Below are 13159 nucleotides of genomic sequence, written 5' to 3' on the forward strand. Positions count from 1 at the left end.
CTCGCTTTCTGTCTCTATGTCTCTCTCTGTCTGTCTGGCGAGCGCACGCGCCCTATAGTGAAAATCTCTCCCCCATCCCCCCCCCAAAAAAAATGTATCTCCAGTCATACCTGCCAAGGACTTGTTCTCCAGCCAGGTCAGCCTACTTACCACTCCCTGAGTATGTCAAATAATTTCACACCTCCATGCCTTTGCTCTTGCTCTTTTCTCTTTGCTTGGAATAAATGCCTTTTCTGTTTCTTCTCCACCCACGGATACTGTACTTGCTTTCTGCTTATTTCCAGGAAGTGTGAGTTATTTCTTACCTTCATATGTACTTTACATACCTCTGTGTTTAGCTACAACACTCATAACTCTAGCTTGTCATTATTTGCCTGTTCTCAAGTCTGTTCTTGAAGGGCAGAAGCCTAGGCTTATTCATGGACTGTCCTAGAACTTGGCTTAGCACCTGGCACATTTATTCAGTTGTTTTACAAATTTGTTGAGCATGTACTATGTACAAAGCTGTTTTCTAGGTTCTAGGCAGTGAACAAAACTAATAAAGTTTTTCTACGTTCTCATGAAGCTTATATTCTTGTTGAAGAGGCAGACAATATACAAATAATGGAGATAAACAATGTGTCTCAGGGTATGATAAGTACTAGAAGAAAATTCAAAGAGGCTAAGAGAACAAAGAATGATGGAGAGTATAATTTTAGACAGAATGAAGTCTCTCTGATTTAAGTAAAAACCTGAAGGAAGCAAGGGAGTGAATCACGTGGGTATGTGGAAATAACATTCAAGAGAAGAAAGAATAAGTACAAAGGTCCTGAGGTGAAAGTGTGTCTGGTGTGTTTAAGGAACAGCAAGGGAGCCAATCTAACAAGAGAGAAGGAAGTTGGGGTAACAGCACTAGGAGAGGAGCTCCAAGAAGTGAAGGAACAGGAGACCAGAGCATTTAGAGCCTTGCAGGCCAAGATCAGAGCTTCAACTTTTATTCCAAGTGAGATGGGGTGCCAGTACTGGGATGTGAGGTGAAGAGAGATGACCTAACTTAGTTTTTAGAGCATCCAAGATTTTCTAGCATTCAAGAGTGACCTCCTGGATACTCTTTGGAGAACAGATTGTCCATAATTCACTTCATGGATGCTTACAAAGGTCATTGGTAATGTAGGACTAGATGCAAGTTGCCCTTTAATGCAAATGTGAGCTTGTACTTGACTGGACAGGAATGGGAGAGTCTAGTCACTTTATTCTGTTTTCTTCTGCTTCTCTCTTACAAAAGTGCTCCAGCTGATGAGAACTTTCTGTCCTTGGGCATTGAATGAGCCTGGGCTCTGGAGATACCAGACAAGACTTATGGGAAATAAACTGAGAAACTTGACCTGTGATACTAAGAGATATTTACTTTGTCTATAACATAAATTCAGCCAAAAAATAAAGGCAGACTTCCTGGAGGGAGGCTCAAATATCCAGTGATTAATAAAAGGCAAAACATGGCAGGAAGGGGCCAGCAGAGGGTGGTATGGTTGCTGGACTCCCACATGGCCAACTGTGGTTTGAGTCCCAGACTTGGTGACTTGAAACACACTGGGCACACATGCATGACCAAAATCCCAAGAGGAGAATGGAGGAGAAGAGATTGTAGAGTGGCTATTTCCCCCAGTGGGGGTGATTTCTAGCTTTCTATCTCTGTTTCTCTGGTGAGTGCACGCACCCTATAGTAAAAAAATCTCTCTTAAAAAAAAAAAAAAAGTGAGGGCCCAGCAGTTGGCATAACGGCTATGTCGCTGGGCTCCCACGTCGTCGACCGCAGTTTGTGTCCTGGACCTGGTGGCTTAAACTCATGCCAGGCGCGTGGGTGTGTGCGTGCCCAAGATCCCAAGAGAACGGAGGAGAAGTGATTGTGGTTTTGCCATCCCCCCTGTCTCTCTCTGTCTTTCTGGTGAGCTAACCTCTCCAAAAATAAATAAATAAATAAAAAATAAAAAAATGCAGGACTGGCAGGTAGTTAAGGGCACTGGACTCTCACATGGCAGACAGTGGTTCAAGTCCTGGACCTGGAGGCTTGCTTTTTGCTTTCTCTTTCTCTCTCTCTCTCTCTCCCCGCACCTCCCTCTGGGTAAAATTTTAAAACTAATAAATAAGGAAATAAATAAATGTTACATAAAATAATTCTTTTTTTTTTTTAACTTTTGTAGATTTGTTTTTATTGGGGTTTAGTACACAGGCTGGAAATACCACTTTGGGCATGTCCCTGCCCCCAGGGAATGAATGTCCATTCTAATCTTCCTGGGCACATTTTGAGAGTTTTTTTCTTTTTCTTAGTGCTGCTCTTGCTGCCAGCAGCCTCTTCAGGTCCACTGCTGACTGGCTCCTCCTTAGAAGAGAATTTCCTTTTTTTCTTGGGGACACTCCTGTTGTCTGCCTCTTCAGGATCACTGATCATTTCCTCTTTGGGTGAAGATTAATAAAATAATTCTTTAAAAAAGGGCAGGAGAAATTGACAGTATGACTGTTGGCTCTGTCCTCTTCCTCAGGATAGACAATGAGTACTAGAGGGAAGGAAGGCATGACCTTGACTACTCGCTCTTCCCAGGCCCTTTCCCAGGATATTTGGCGGTTTCCACGGTATTTCATTTTTTCTACAGGGCACATGTACTCACCTCACCAGAGAGACTGGGCACACACACAACACACAAACAGCATGAGTTTAAGCCACCGGGTCCGGGACTCGAACTGCGATCCACTACATGGGAGTCCAGCCACATAGGGCGCATGAGCTCTCCAGACAGATAGAGACAGAGAGATAGAAAGTGAGAACTCCGCAATCCCTTCTCCTCCCTTCTCCTCCCTTCTTCTCCCTTCTCTCCTCCCTTCTCCTCCCTTGATCTTGGGCACGCACGCACACGCGCCCGGCGTGAGTCTAAGCCGCCGGGTCCGGGACTCGAACCTGTTCGACTAAGTGGGAGTCGAGCGACGTAGCCATTACGCTAACTGCTGGTCCCCCAGAATGGAATTTCTAATGCTGGAATTTCAAGCACTCGGTTAAAGCCTAAGTGGCCTTGGGGAGGAGATTTCTAGGACTATTTCTATTCCCAATTCAGAAAAGGTCTCCAATTCCCACTACATGCGCAGGAATACATGCACAGACATCCACAGGTAGAGAAACACAAAGCTAGTAGCCGGGTTTGGGGTCGTACCTGCCGGCCGCCCAGGACCTAGGTCCTCTCGTGCAGGTGGGCGGTGCCGTGTGCAGTGGAGGCTTGAGCTCGACAGAGGGCGCAGAGGAGCCGCTGAGCTCACTTTTCCTCTTCTCGGTAGCCTGCGCACTTTCGTCGTTGGCGCTAGCCTAATGGTTCTGTGTGTGTTTGTGTGTGCTCGCCTTGCTAGGCCACTCCCCAGCCATCATCTGTCCCAGTCCCCAGTCGCAGCCTCAGCCCCTTTTCAGGTCAGCCTAGTCCTTGGTCCTTTATTCCGTTTTCCCTTTACTTCACCCTCACAAATGTGCTCCAGCTGATGAGGACTGTCCTGCCCCTGGACATTGAATGTGTCCCTGGTATTTGGAGATACCAGACACGACTTATGGGAAACAAACAGAGAAACGGCCTGTGTCCGAACGAGCTACACCTGCCTGCAGGTCACCCTTCAACCTCTCCCTCTCCACCCTTACACCGCAAACCACCCTCCCCTTCCTTCCCTTCCAGGTGTGGCCGGTAGAAGAAGGTGGTGGTAAAGGTGGAATATGTCTGGAGGACTTGAGCTTGGAATCCCCCCCCACGCCCCCACACCCCAGGTTTTATGGTAAGAAGCTACAGGGAAGATATCAGAGCCCATTTCACCCCAGACCTCACTTAAGGCAATCATGGCCTTGGGGCAGGGCACTCCCTCCCCTGCAGGGCGAAGAGTAGAGCCCAGGAAACCTGAGGCGGGACTGAAAGCCTCTGCCTTATTTACTTCTGTAAGGCCTGGCAAGTGATAGTGTCCAATGAAAATTTGAATGAATGAACAAAGGAAATGGAAAAGGATCTGTTTACTTTAAACCTAGTGCTGGCTAGCCTGTCCTGGTGTTGTATCTCCTAGCAGGGCTTGCTACACTGTCACTGCTACTTAGCTGTTTCTCTCCCCCAGACCATTTTCCCACACCTCACAGGTTCCTTTTTTATTATTTTTAAAAAATTATTTTATTTAACTTTCTTCTTATTATTTTCCAGTTTGATCAGAGAGAGAGAGGAAAAGTGAGAAAGAAAGTCACCACTTTCCGGACTCAAACCCTGGTCGGTCATGTGGGAGTCTAACGCCTTAAATCAGCACGCCACCTGCTGGCCCCCTTTCTTCATTTTCTATTACTGTTCAAATGTCCTTGCTAGCGCTTGATGCAAATCTCTTTTCCTAGCATTCAAAGTTCTGTATAGACTTGCTTTATCTTACTGAAGGGTAGCAGAATATGCCACCCCAAAGTATGTCATTTTGGCATAAGGATTATTTTGAGCTGAAATCAATTGAGAAGGAACAGGTATAAGAAAAAGCCGCTGGCCTCCCTCTATTTGCCTAAAAGCAACACATGAATTTGCAAGCTTGTCCCTCCTCTTCTCTCCACCAGGAAGGACAAAGGTTGATCACAGCAGACAGCTTTAGATCTTTATCAGCCTAGAGATAGCACCTGAGGAATCTACATAATGCACTTTATTAACTAGCCTTTATCTACAATTATTTTTTCATTTATTATTATTTTTTCTTTTTTCTGGCAGCTCCCCATTTCCCTTTTCCTATCAGAAAAAACCTCCCATGCTTCTGTGCCTCCAAATATATCTTTTCTTTCAAAGTCAGCCTCAAATCATATTCAGTTCCTCCAGGAGGCATTCTTTGACTTTTCAGCCCGTAGTGAGTTTTCCCACTTCTGACTTCCAGTAACATAGATTCTTTACCTATTTTTGTGTCAACTATCCCATTGTGTTTTGTAGTATGATACATACCTGTCTCTTCTTTCTTATTATATTATAAACATTTGGAAGGCAGGATCTAAGTATTATTTATCTTTCTATCTCACCTTTCAATTCATCACACATGTGCTGAGTAGGTACTTACTGTATACTAGGTATAAACTCTAGCATATATAAAGAATCCTCTATGTTTCCACCATAAAGTTGGGAAGAAAAGACACAAGAGCATGATGAAAAGTAGAGCATGTGGCTCTCTTGTGGCACACTTATTAGAAAAGTCTGAAATGGAGACCAGCAGGTGGCATGGTGGTTAATGTGCTGGACACTCCCACATGGCCAACCATGGTTTGAGTCCCGTACCTGGTGGCTTGGTTTCTCACTTTCACACTCTTTTTCTCTGTTTCACTCTGGTCAAATTTTTAAAAAATAATTAATAAATAAAATTAAATAAATATTAAAAAAAAGAAAAGTCTCAGATGGTTTCCTTTGGGAGAACTCAGTAGCTTGGATTAGGAAGCTATCACATTCTCTATGGGAGTGGCTGGGGGGTCATGGAGCCACTCATTCACCCATTCTCTCATTTATTCATTCACCTGTTGAGTCTTCACTTGATCCAGGTGACTCATGAGACTGGTCATACTGCAGCCCAGGGGTGGCTAGTATGTGTGTGTGTGTTTATATATAGTGCATATTACCAGTGACCTAGAAAGCTTTTCGGGTAAGTTGCTTCATTGTCAGTTCCTGTTCAGTCTCATCTAGAAATGGTCTTGGGAAAGGAGGAATGGGCATGACTTACGAGTAGGAAAACCTAGTATTTCCTGGAGAGAAGGAAGATACCCACCTTTCCTGAGGGCAAAGTGCCAGACTCTGTCTGTGGTTTACTTTGGGACAGCTCACCTTGCCAAAGACCACATTCATTTTTAGGTCCTTTTCTACTATGATCATTTGGGGGTTTTCAAACAGCTCTATAAGGTGTTGGGTACATATGCCAGATGGGAAAGCTGAGGCTAGATGTATGATTTCCCCACGGTCATAGGGCTTTGACAGGACAAAGTCTAGACCTGCATTCTCCAGCTTTCTTGAAGAGGACTGTGTCCTAGACACCTTTGGAACCCTACATGTTAGACTTTACACCTAACATATAGTAGATGCTCAGACTGCTTTGTCTGTAGGTTCAACAGACCTGCCAAGACACAGTCAGAGGGGAGGAATCTCTAGTTTCCATAGTGAAGGAGGCAGGTTCCTGGAACAGAATGTTCTAAATTTCAGATTAAAGTGATGACCTTTACCATATCTAGCCACTAGCAAGTTTTCAGCTCTCACTCAGAAATTCAGTAATAACTAATTACTAGGGGTCAGCAGGTAGAGTGGTGGTTGGGGTGCAGGATTCCCTGGCCAACTGTAATTTGAGTCTCAGGCCTGGTGGCATGCTTCATCTCTTTCTCTCTTTCTATCTCTCTTTAGTGAGTGCATGTGTCCTATAGCAAATTAAGAAAAAAAAAGAAATTATGGGACCAGCAGATGGCATAATGTTTATGCTGCTAGATTCCCACTTAGTCAGCTATGGATCGAGTGCTGGACCTGGTAGCTTAATACTCATGCTGGGTGTGTGTGAGTGCGTGCCCCAAATCCTGAGAAAATGGAGAAGAAGGGATTGCGGTGTGGGCATCCCCTTGGGGCATGATTTATTACTTCCTGTCTCTATCTCTGCAGAGAGCGCATGCACTCTATAGCAAAAATCTCTTTAAATAAATAAATAAATACAATAATTATTTTTTAAATAATGAACTAATTACTGAATCCTAACTTACAATAATTTACTTTCAAATTATTTTAATGCCCCATTTTTTTTTCTTTTTTTTGGGAGAGGTTTCGCTATAGGGCGCGTGCGCTCGCCAGACAGACAGAGACAGACAGAGAGACAGAAAGTGAGAAATAGGAGGCAGGTTCCTGGAACAGAATGTTCTAAATTTCAGATTAAAGTGATGACCTTTACCATATCTAGCCACTAGCAAGTTTTCAGCTCTCACTCAGAAATTCAGTAATAACTAATTACTAGGGGTCAGCAGGTAGAGTGGTGGTTGGGGTGCAGGATTCCCTGGCCAACTGTAATTTGAGTCTCAGGCCTGGTGGCATGCTTCATCTCTTTCTCTCTTTCTATCTCTCTTTAGTGAGTGCATGTGTCCTATAGCAAATTAAGAAAAAAAAAGAAATTATGGGACCAGCAGATGGCATAATGTTTATGCTGCTAGATTCCCACTTAGTCAGCTATGGATCGAGTGCTGGACCTGGTAGCTTAATACTCATGCTGGGTGTGTGTGAGTGCGTGCCCCAAATCCTGAGAAAATGGAGAAGAAGGGATTGCGGTGTGGGCATCCCCTTGGGGCATGATTTATTACTTCCTGTCTCTATCTCTGCAGAGAGCGCATGCACTCTATAGCAAAAATCTCTTTAAATAAATAAATAAATACAATAATTATTTTTTAAATAATGAACTAATTACTGAATCCTAACTTACAATAATTTACTTTCAAATTATTTTAATGCCCCATTTTTTTTTCTTTTTTTTGGGAGAGGTTTCGCTATAGGGCGCGTGCGCTCGCCAGACAGACAGAGACAGACAGAGAGACAGAAAGTGAGAAATCACCCTCCAGGGGGATGGCCACGCCGCAATCCCTTCTCCTCCGTTCTCCTCTCGGGATCTTGGGCATGCACGCACACGCGCCTGGCGTGAGTTTAAGCCACCTGGTCTAGGATGCGAACCGCGGTCGACTACGTGGGAGTTCAGCGACATAGCCATTACGCTAACTGCTGGTCCCTTAATACCCAAATTTTAACCCCTTCTCTAAATTGTTCACTCCCTAATTCTAACAAGAATATACTATGACACCCCTAAGGGCATTCCTCAGCCCCTCTCAGATCCTCACTAGTGGCCTGATACTATCTTTAATATCCTTCATATAGCTCAAAGAGGATCCAAACATCTTGGAGAATGTAAAAGTCCAAAATGAGGGTGCAAGGGCTAGCCAGGTAGCCTAGTGGTCAACAGACTCAGATTCCACAAGGTGGACCTCAGTTCAAATCTTAGCTCTGGAGGGAGGCTTAAAAAACAATGCTGGGGGGAACCAGCAGTTAGTGTAATGGCTATGTCGCTGGACTCCCATGTAGTCGACCGCGGTTTGCGTCCCGGGCCCGGTGGCTTAAAACTCACGCTGGGCGCGTGTGCGTGCGTGCCCAAGATCCCGAGAGGAGAATAGAGGAGAAGGGATTGCGGCGTGACCATCCCCCCTGGGGGGTGATTTCTCGCTTTCTGTCTCTCTGTCTGTCTCTATCTGTCTGGCGAGCGCACGCGCCCTATAGCGAAAAATCTCTCCAGGGAAAAAAAAAAATAAACGATGCTGGGACTCACGTGAATGAGTGCCCCAAATCCTAATAGGATGGAGAAATGGATGCAAAGAGATTATGACACAACCCCATTAGGACACAACCCCATTAGGGAGCGCTTTCTTCCTCTGTCTCTCTCTGGCAAGCACATGTGCCCACTGGCAATGTAAACACACACACACAAACTAAATTAGGGTGCAAGCAGGTGGGAGACTATTTAATAAGAAAGACTATGAATTTGTCCTTATTTATTTATTTATTTTTTTGGAGAGATTTTCACTGCAGGGCGCGTGCGCTCGCCAGACAAACAGAGAGAGACATAGAGACAGAAAGCGAGAAATCACCCCCCAGGGGGGATGGTCACGCCGCAATCCCTTCTCCTCTATTCTCCTCTCGGGATCTTGGGCACGCACGCACACGCGCCCAGCGTGAGTTTTAAGCCACCGGGTCCGGGACACGAACCGCGGTCGACTACGTGGGAGTCCAGCGACATAGCCATTACGCTAACTGCTGGTTCCCCTTATTTTTTATAATTATTTATTTTATTTTATTTATTCACTCATTTATTTTAATTTGACCAGAGAGAGACACAGAGAAGGAAGGAGAGAGGGAAAGTGAGAAAGGAAGCCACCAAGTCCGGGACTCGAACCATGGACAGCCATGTGGGAGTGTCCAGCACCTTAACCACCACGCCACTCACTGGTCCCAAATTTGTCTTTCTTATTAAATAACTGTGTTTCTTCTCCAAGTACCCAAGCATTCATATTGTCCCTATGTCCTTCTGGAATGAGGATGGGGATGAGGTGTTAACTCTTTTCGATATTCTCCAGACAGACCTGAAACAGGTGAGGCTTACTAGGAGAGGTGAAGAATTAATGGAGGAATTCTAAATATCTGGTGCCTTCTCATTCAAGGATCATTATATGAACAATGAAATGTGCTAAGGTATTCTGGCAAGCTTGGTGATTCAGATATAGTTCCTGCCTTCAGAAAGATTGCTATCTAGAGATGACTGATTTACAAAAAAGAAAAGAGAAAAAAAGACAAAACACTTGCTATGAGTTAGGTACTTGTGTTAAGCACTTTTCCATATATTTTGTTTAGTTGTTGCAACCGTATGGAAAATGAACTATATCCTATTTTGTGAACGAGGGAACAAAAACTTAGCGCTACGAAAGGACGAAGTCAGAGACTCCTAAATCCCTTTTCCTGGATTGCCTCTGGGCGTGGCAGGGAAGCAATATTCCAGTAACCCGAAGTCTGTTCCAGAATCTAGCCACCCCCCCACACCCAATCAGCAAGTTGTGGAGCCTGGGGATTGGTCCAGATTCTCCTCAAGGCCCCGCCCACCTTCGATAGTCTGAGCCTATCATATTGCAGGCCCTAGGGGCGGAACTATTAGAAATCAACCGGCAGAGCCAAGGCTTGTGTTTGTTGTTAGATGACCTTTAACGTGGTATCCAGTCCTATCCTTTTATTGACAACAGGGTTCCAAGCTGCCTGAGAGTCATAGTCTACCCTGGCTTCCCATTAAAGTCGCAGTCAGAATTGCTTTGCCTACAAAACACAAAATACAAAAATACAAAATACAAAATATAAAAGCCCTGCCTTAAAGGAAGCAGTTCTGCTTCCACATTAAGATCACTGTAATATAAAGCTGTCCAGCTAATCAGTATATCAGGTAACTACTCTGTGCCCCACCTTGTGAAGAGGGATGGCCCCTGTCCTTAAAGTACTTAAATGTAGTCATGAAAAATATGTACTAATGAACAAATAAAATACAAACTAATAGCATATATTAATAACAGATCATCTCTAGAGCATCAACTACATGCCAGGCACTGCAGCTTGTAACGATGTTGTCTCATCCAATGCTGAATAACATCAACACACATCACAGCAGCTTGTCCCCTGCAATATATAACAGGTGGGAAGAAATAGGGAAATGGCATCAGGAGAACTTGCATTCAAACTTTATCCTAGATGGTAGTGCAGTGGTAAAATATGAAACTCTGTAAGGGTGACCCACATGGAAGACTCTGAGTTCCAATATGGAAACCTCCTTGAGAATACCAGTCTCTGTACCCATGGTCAGGGGCTGGCTGAAATTGGGGGTGGATCATAATGCAGATCCTGTATGGGTGCTGCTTCTCTTTCTTTCTCTGTCACTCACTCACTCACTCACTCATGGAATAAATCAACAAATAAATTTTTAAATTTCAAACTGTGGTCGATTATGTGGGAGTTCAGCGACATAACCATTAGGCTATCTGCTGTTATATCCTGTTAAATACTAGCTATGTGATGCTTGGAAGTTACTTAACCAGTCTGAACTTCAACTTCCATATCTGCACAATGGGGATCTTTTATACCCCTATGGTAAAGAGCTGTTTGTGTAGGCTAAATGGGATAAGACCTACAAAGCACTTAACATGACCTTCTGGGACGCCATGTATCTGAGTTTATTAGTTAATTTACAAAGATGGATTTTGTGTCTACTGTGTGTCAGGTGCAGTTCTAGGCACTGGAGATATAAGTGAACAAAACACACTTATGGCGCTTAAGCTCCTTGGTTTGTTGAGTCTTGGTTTCCTTATTTTCTGCATTTCCTTATTGATTCACTCATTTTAAGTAGATATATCCTTCATCTTTGCATTAGGCTTATGAAGTAGGGATAAGAGAAGATTAACTCCATGTGATGGATGGAGACACAGAGGCCCAGAGAAATTAGATAATTTACACAGTACAACAAAACCTTAACCACAGTTGATCTAGTTGCCAGCCTTGTCTCCTCCAGGGAGTCTCTCTTTTTTTTTGGAGATATTTTCACTGTAGGGCGCGTGCGCTCGCCAGACAGACAGAAAGAGACATAGAGACAGAAAGCGAGAAATCACCCCCCAGGGGGGATGGTCATGCCGCAATCCCTTCTCCTCCATTCTCCTCTCAGGATCTTGGGCATGCACGCACACGCGCCCGGCGTGAGTTTTAAGCCACCGGGTCCGGGACACGAACCGCAGTCGACTACGTGGGAGTCCAGCGACATAGCCATTACGCTAACTGCTGGTTCCCAGGGAGTCTCTCTTTTGAGATACATTCTAGTCAGCCCCACATTTCTCCCGGGGCTCTGAGTCTTCCAGACTAAATTTCTGGCAAGAAACTGCTAGTGAGTGCCTCCCATCTTCAGTACTCGGCTACACAGATGAGGCCAGATGCTGATCACCAAGATGAAGCCTTCCACCAGTATGGACAGATTCAGTCCATCTTGTTGGGAAAGAACAGGCGGACAGAGGTCAGTGGTGATCGAGTGTCTTCTATCAAAGTTCCCTGCTAATCCTAACCTTCACCAACAGAGCAATTGCCACCTTAGGTTCCTTCTTGTCCACTTGGGCTCCTCCCATCCCTTCCTCCAGACTTGCCCTGTTGGTCGATGAGAACCCAACAGAATCCCCACACAGAGTGGGAAGAGCACAACAGAGTGAATGTGCAGGGCCAACAGGTAAGAAACCTTGTGTTTAGTAAAGATGACCCTCAAATTTATTTATTTATTTATGGAGATTATTGCTTTAGGGCTTATGTGCTCGCCAGAGAGACAGAGAGATAGAAAGTGAGAAATCACCTTCTGGTGGGGATGGCCACACTGCAATCCTTCCTCCTCCATTCTCCTCTCAGGATTTTGAATATGCAAGGACACATGCCCAGTCTGAGTTTTAAGCTACCTGGTAGGGGACTCAAACTGTGGTGGATTATGTGGGAGTTCAGCGACATAACCATTAGGCTATCTGCTGGTCCCACCCTCAAATTTATTAATATGTAACAAGATTGATCTTGAACAAAAGTCAAGATAGGAGAAGGCAAAGTTGATGTGTACAGCATGTTCACTCACTGAAGAATTACTTAAAAGATTGCAATACAATGAAAATATGTTAAAGATCCAGCAACAGGGGATTCATTGAGTAAGATTATGGCTTTCTCCACTCTGCCATTTATTTTTCATATATTTTTCAAAATAACTATAGAGACCAGTATAGGTTGCTGGACTCTCAAGTAGTTGACCACAGTTCAAGCCCCAGACATGGTGGCTGAAAAAAATGGGGGGGGAGTGTTTGAGGGGAAGGGGAGAGGTACAGGGGGATGGTGTAGATAGCATGGTAGTTGAGGCACTGGACTCCCACATGGGTGACTGTGGTTCGAGTCCCAGACCTGGCAGCTTGCTTTCTCACTTTTCCTCTCTCTCTCTCTGGTGCCTTATAGCAAATTAAAAATAATAATTATAATAAATAAATAATTAAAAAAAAACCCTCACACTGGACGTGTATCCAAGATTCTGAGAGGCGAGTGGAGATTAAGGGACTGGGGGGAGGCTATCCCCCCCCCGGGGGGGGTGACTTCTTGCTTTCTGTTTCTCTGTCTTTCTGGCAAATGCATGAGCCCTACGACAAACATTTCTCTTAAAAAAATATTTTTTTATTATCATTTAATTCACCAGAGAGAGGGAGAAAAGTGAGAAAACAAGCTACCAAGTCTAGGACTTGAACCATGGTTGGTCAAGTGGGAGTCCAACATCTTAGCCACCACACCACATGCTGGCCCTTATTCTCCTGCCTTCAGTAGCCATTAACAACTCTGTTATAGAGGCTAGCAGGTAATGTGGTTGTTAAGGCACTGAGCTCTGATATGGCTGACCATGATTCAAGTTCCAGACCTGGTAGTTAGCTTTCTCATTTCCCTCTCTTGCTCACTTTCTTTCTCTCTCTGGTGTGTGCACATGCCCAGTATCAAATTTTTTAAAAAGGAAAGAAAAAAAAAGGTAAATAAAACTAAAAAACAAAACAAAACAAAACAAAAAACACCCT

The sequence above is a fragment of the Tupaia chinensis genome, unplaced genomic scaffold (assembly GCF_000334495.1).
Source record: "Tupaia chinensis unplaced genomic scaffold, TupChi_1.0 Scaffold000661_1, whole genome shotgun sequence".
In the NCBI taxonomy this organism is placed as follows: domain Eukaryota; kingdom Metazoa; phylum Chordata; class Mammalia; order Scandentia; family Tupaiidae; genus Tupaia; species Tupaia belangeri.